The sequence below is a fragment of the Loxodonta africana genome, chromosome 16, assembly GCF_030014295.1.
Source record: "Loxodonta africana isolate mLoxAfr1 chromosome 16, mLoxAfr1.hap2, whole genome shotgun sequence".
Taxonomy (NCBI): domain Eukaryota; kingdom Metazoa; phylum Chordata; class Mammalia; order Proboscidea; family Elephantidae; genus Loxodonta; species Loxodonta africana.
The window spans coordinates 50,034,742-50,040,705 of NC_087357.1; the positions used below are offsets into that span (position 1 = coordinate 50,034,742).

The window sequence follows — 5,964 nt, forward strand, 5'->3', positions numbered from 1 at the left end:
AAGATTTCTTGGAAGAATTCTGTTGAAAGTGGAGAAAACACAGAATAGAAAAATCAGATTTTCATGAACCCTACACTTTCTGTGGCCATGGAGTCTGGAGAACCCCTGAAACTATTGCCCTGAGATAATCTTTAAACCTGAAACCAAAAATATCCCCTGAAGTCGTCTTAAAACTGAACAATAGTTTAGTTTAACTAGTAAAAAGGTCTGCCTTGAGCATTATTCTCTTTTAAGAACTATTATATGGGATAGAGTTGACAGCAGCACTTTGAAAGATTAGATAGGAATCTTAGGAGGGGGTGAGCTTATGTTAATGAGGGAGGAACAACTCAGAAAACGAGCTTGAGAATGGTGGCACAACTAGAAGAATGTACCATATTTTTATGCAAATAATGCACGCCTTCTATATTTGTTTGCCAACTTTGTCATCCCTTTGAGAGGCATTTTTGTAAGCGCGTATGCCAATTTTTTTTTACGTGTTGCTTTAAAAAAAATTAGCATAGCACTGCTTAGGGAAATACCCCACAGGAGGCGTGCGGTTGGCAAACAAACATAGAAGGGGCAGGTTATTTGAATAAAAATGTAGTAATCAATGTTACTAAGTTGTACATGTAGAAACTGCTGAATTGGTGTATATTTTGCTGTGTACATTCTCAACAACAACAAAATAAATAAAATTTAGGAAAAAAAAAAAGAAACCACACAGAAAGCCCAGAAGAGATGAAAACAAAACTCAGATTGTGTATTAGATGGTACCATGGATTGATTGTTAAATTTGTTGGGTATAATAATGGTATTATGTTGTCCTTGTTGTTAAGTGCCGTCCAGTCAGTTCTGACTCATAGCAACCCAATGTACAACAGAACGAAATACTGCCTGGTTCTGCTTCATCCTCAGTCATTGTTATGCTTGGGCCCATTGTTGCAGCCACTATGTCAGTCCATCTTGTTGAGGGTCTTCCTCTTTTCACTGACCCTTTATTTTACCAAGCACGATGTCCTTCTTCAGGGACTTGTCCCTCCTGATAACACATTCAAAGTATGTGAGATGAAGTCTCTCTAGTCTCAGTTCTAAGAGCATTCTGGCTGTACTTCCTCGAAGACAGATTTGTTCATCCTTTTGACAGTCCATGTTATATTCAATATTCTTCTCCAACACCATAATTCAAAGGCATCAACTATTCTTTGGTCTTCCTTATTCATTGTCCAGCTTTCACATGCACATAAGGAGATTGACAACACCATGGCTTGGGTCAGGTGCATCTTAGTCTTCAAGGTGACTGCTTTGTAACACTTGAAGGAGGTCTTTTGCAGCAGATTTGCCCAATGAAATGCATCTTGTCTTTTGATTTCTTGACTACTGCTTCCATGGGTGTTGATTATGAATTCAATTAAAATGAAATCCTTGACAACTTCACTCTTTTCTCCATTTATGTTGCTTATTGGTTGGGTTGTGAGGATTTTTGTTTTCTTTATGTTAAGGTGTAATCCATACTGAAGGCTGTGGTCTTTGATCTTCATCAGTAAGTGCTTCAAGTCTTCTTCACTTTCAGCAAGCAAGTTTGTGTCATCTCCATATCGAAGGTAGTTATTAAATCTTCCTCCAATCCTGATGCCATGTTCTTCTTTGTATAGTCCAGCTTCTTGGATTATTTTGCTTAGCATACAGATTGAAAAAGTGTGATGCAAGAATACAACCCTGATGCACATCTTTTTTAGAAAAAAATTTTTATTGTTCTTTAGGTGAAAGTTTACAGTTCAAGTTAATTTCTCATTCAAAAATTAATACATATATTGTTTTGTGACATTAATTGCAATTACCACAATGTGATAGCACAATCCTTTTTTCTGACCTGGGTTCCCTATGTCCATTTGATCCATTCCTGTCCCTTTTTTCCTTCTCATCCTGCTTTTGGACAGGAGGTGTCCATTTGGTCTCGTATCTCTGATTGAACTAAGAAGTACGTTCCTCACATGCATTATTTTTTGTTTTATAATCCTGTCTAATCTTCGTCTGAAGAGTGGGCCTCGGGAATGGCTTCAATTCTGGGTTAGTAATGCATCCAGGGGCCATAGTTTCAGGGGTTCCTCCAGTCTGTGTCAGGCCATTAAATCTGGACTTTTTAAGTGAATCGAGTTCAATTCTACATTTTTCTCCTGCTCTGTCCAGGACTCTCTGTTATGTTCTCTGTCAGGGTGTCCATGGGTGATAGCCAGGAACCATCTTGTTCTTCTGGTCTCCGTTTGGTAAAATCTCTGGTTCATTTGGTCCTTTAGCCCTTTGGGCTAGTATTTTCCTTGTGTCTTTGGTTTTCTTCGTTCTCCTTTACTCTGAGTAGAATGGGACCAGTAGATGTATCTTAGATGGCCGCTCTAAAGCTTTTAAGACCCCAGACACCACTCACCAAAGTGGGATGTGGAACATCTCTTAATAAACTATGGTATGCCATTGACCCAGATGTCCCCCAAAACTATGGTCTCCAGATGACACACACCTTTCTGGACTTTAAACCACACAGTATCCCTTTGTTCTATTTGAATTATTGGAATGAATTTTTTGTTTTTTAATTTTCACCCACTTTTATTTTAGTGCAGATCCCAAACAGAAGATGGCTTTTAGAAAAATCTAGTTGTAGGATATGTACTAAAATAAACGTGGGTGGAAATTAAAAAAAAAGAAGAATGTTGCAAGTTGGAAGGAAAGCTAAGTCATATATTCAAGGTGATGGAACAAAGCCAAGCCCATCTGCGTCGGAATGTCAGTTGGAAATAGAATTCTACTCAGGAAGGTCTTATTGAAGAGAATTTAGTAAAGGGGCTACTCACAGAGTTAAGGGAATGACCAAGAGATGTTGAGAGATATCTGTAAGTAAAAAAGAATGGTTGGAAGCCATTGTGACTCCTAGGCTTGAGGGAGTATTAGAGTACCATGAGAGCCAGAGACATGGGGTAAGGAGTACTCAGCAGGAACAGAGAGGCAGGGTGGGGGTGAGGTGAAGAAATAGCCTACAGATAAATTTTAAAAATTGGGAACAGTAATTTAGGGTGTGCACAGAACCCTAGTGGCGCAGTTGTTAAGTGCTCAAAAGCTAACGAAAAATTGGCAGTTTGAAAGCACCAGTCACTCTGCAGAGAAAGATGTGGCAGTCTGCTTTCCTAAAGCTAATGGCCTTGGAAACCCTTTGGGGGTAGTTCCACAAGGTCCTATATGGTAGCTATGGGTCGAATTGACTCCACAGCAACAGAGTTTTTTCTTTTTTTGGTGTGCGTGTGTGTTAAAAAAACAAGGTAAATAAGAAAAAGGCTTGCTCGCGAGGAATTTCCTATCTAATGGGAGGTGAAGAGCTGATAAACAAGGACAATTCAATGTGATAAATGCTGTAATGGAGGTATAGAAAGGATGACTTAGGCGCTTTTCATACTGCTCTAAGGATGAGACCATAGGACAATACAAGGTGACCGCAAAGTCTAGAAGCATAGATTATTTTATTATTCATTGGAATGCATCATCAATAAACAATGTGTTCACCTGTGTTTCCAGACTTTGGTAGCTATCCCGTTGATTCCAACAAATACAAACAGCACTTTTTTTGGGATAGTATGGGAGATGGTACTGGGTGCTGTCAAAAATATTGTGCCATGTCAGGCCATGTAGGTGGGTATGTAGGGTTTCCACTACAACCTTAACATCTGAATAATGCAGGTATTCTGTTTATTAGAATGAAAGCATGAGATAACACTATAATTTTCCTCAGGTTTCACTCTATGGCTATGTACAGATCATGCTAGGAATAATAATAAAATTCAGCTGATTTTATTTTCAATTTATCCCATAAGTAAATTTACTTGGGTGACCCAAGGGTCTGCTTACAAATGAACAAATTACCGTATGGCACTCACTTGGCTGTGTGCTATGTTTTGGGGATACCTCAGCTTCCTTAGTGCCCAGAAGCCTTTGCTGAATGTGACACCCTCTCCTGAGGATCTTTGCATCTGGTGGACAAGCACTGCTGCCTCCTCCAGCTCCTTCTGCCATCTTCCCACCGGGATTCACACCATTTCTATGGCCCCAGCCGATACCACTACTGTTGTTAAGAAGTTCCCAAGGTGCCAATGCTGTGAGCATTCTGGGGAGCAGTTTTAGAGAATGTGTGTTATAATGTGGCACATGGTAACAAATCCATGCTTCTTGTGTTCTGATGTTTCACAGAGATTTTAGTAAACTATCTTTTACTGTTGAGTCCCTACCTGTGCACAGCTTCTCTTTGCATAGAGGTCCAGAAAGGAGTTGTGTCTCCATCTAGAATCATCAGTGTAAAACTTGTAACTTCTTTTAGGACCTACCATATCATTGATTTAACATCATTTAAATGTCTTATTTCATGAAGTGTTTTTAAGGCCTTTCAGTTCATTTTCATACTGAATTGACAACAGAGCCTCTATTTTAGTTTAAATATTTAACCTGTACCATATTTTTATGCAAATAACGGGTGCCTTCTGCATTTATTTGCTGGCCTCGCCCTCCCCATAGTGGTATTTTCTTAAGCTCGATAGGCCAATTTTTTGACAGCAACTTGTGGAAGAGGATTTGCATGGTGGAGCTTGTGAGGGTGCCTCCTGGGGGGGAGGGCACAGCTAGCAAACAAATGAAGAAGGCACATTATTTGCATAAAAATACCATAATTGGGAAATAGTTTTTCCCCACTTCCAAAATGTATGAAACATTTAAAAATCTCTATTACAATATTGACTCTATGGTGGCACAGTGGTTAGGACCTTGGCTGCTAAACAAAAGGTTAGCAGTTCGAATCCATCAAATGTTCCTTGGAAACCTTATGGGGCAGTTCTACACTGTCTTATAGGGTCATTATGAGTCTGAATTGACTCAGTGGCAACGAGTTTGATTTTGTCACAACATTATGAAAGATAGTAGATTTTATTAGTGATATCTACTACACATCTATTTCCAAAGGTTTGGAATGGAGCCCCAATGGGAGCAAATTAATCTCTGCATTTCACCATTGAAGCTGTATATTCTCTCAGGACTTCTTCGTTTGGTGATGTGAGCTAGATCAAAGAAAGCTGATGTGTATATCTAGCAGGCGGAAGAGGAGGGAGAAAGGGAAGGAAGAGGGAGACAAGAAAGTGGGAGCAAAGAGAGAAGAGAAAAGAAAAGCTCCTGGCAATTTCCCAAATTTTGGTTCAGCCCCTTTTTGCAACTGGATACTATGATACGCTCCTAAAACCTTCTCTGATAAAAGTCTTCCTTTATTTAAATTTAATCTAGTTTATTTTGCCTGCAATCAAACTCCTGATTAATGCAAAGAGTAAGACAAAATATTTCTTCCACGTGCTCACTTTGGCAGCACATATACTAAAATTGGAACCATACAGAGAAGATTAGCATGACCCCTGCAGAAGGATGACAGGCAAATTTGTGAAACATTCTATATTTTTCAAGACTAAAGGGGCACACCAGCCCTGGGGCAAAGACTAGAAGGCAGGAGGGGACAGGAAAGCTGGTAATAGGGAACCCAAGGTTGAGAAGGGAGCATGTTGACATGTCTTGGGGTTGTTAACCAATGTCATAAAACAATACGTGTACTAACTGTTAACAAGAAACTAGTTTGTTCTGTAAACCTTCGTCTAATGTACAATAAAAAAAAAATTTCCTCTACATCTCTATTTCAGAATCAGAAATAAAAAAAAAATCCTGATTAGTACCACCTTTAACTTTCTTGCCCACAATTTGCAGAGATCTAATAGAAATATTAGGGAAAAGAGTGTATAAATGTCTTTACAGATTATTAAACCCAGATTATTACCTATTATAAATTACTTTTCTAAGAGAAGACTTAAAAAAAAGTGCTATAAAGAAGGGAAATCAGATTTTCTTGGAATGAACTGGAATGGTCTCTGAGAAGAGGTGGCCATCTTGAAGAATTGGTAGGGTTTTAGACAAGCT

General features: G+C 39.0%; 1 non-coding gene across 1 annotated transcript; it reads left to right on the top strand.

Annotated features, from left to right (window-relative positions):
* Positions 1 to 5,349: 5,349 nt before the first annotated feature.
* Positions 5,350 to 5,456, top strand: LOC111750367 (U6 spliceosomal RNA). The gene has a single exon (XR_002785511.1). It is a non-coding gene; the product is annotated as a U6 spliceosomal RNA (small nuclear RNA).
* Positions 5,457 to 5,964: the final 508 nt, after the last annotated feature.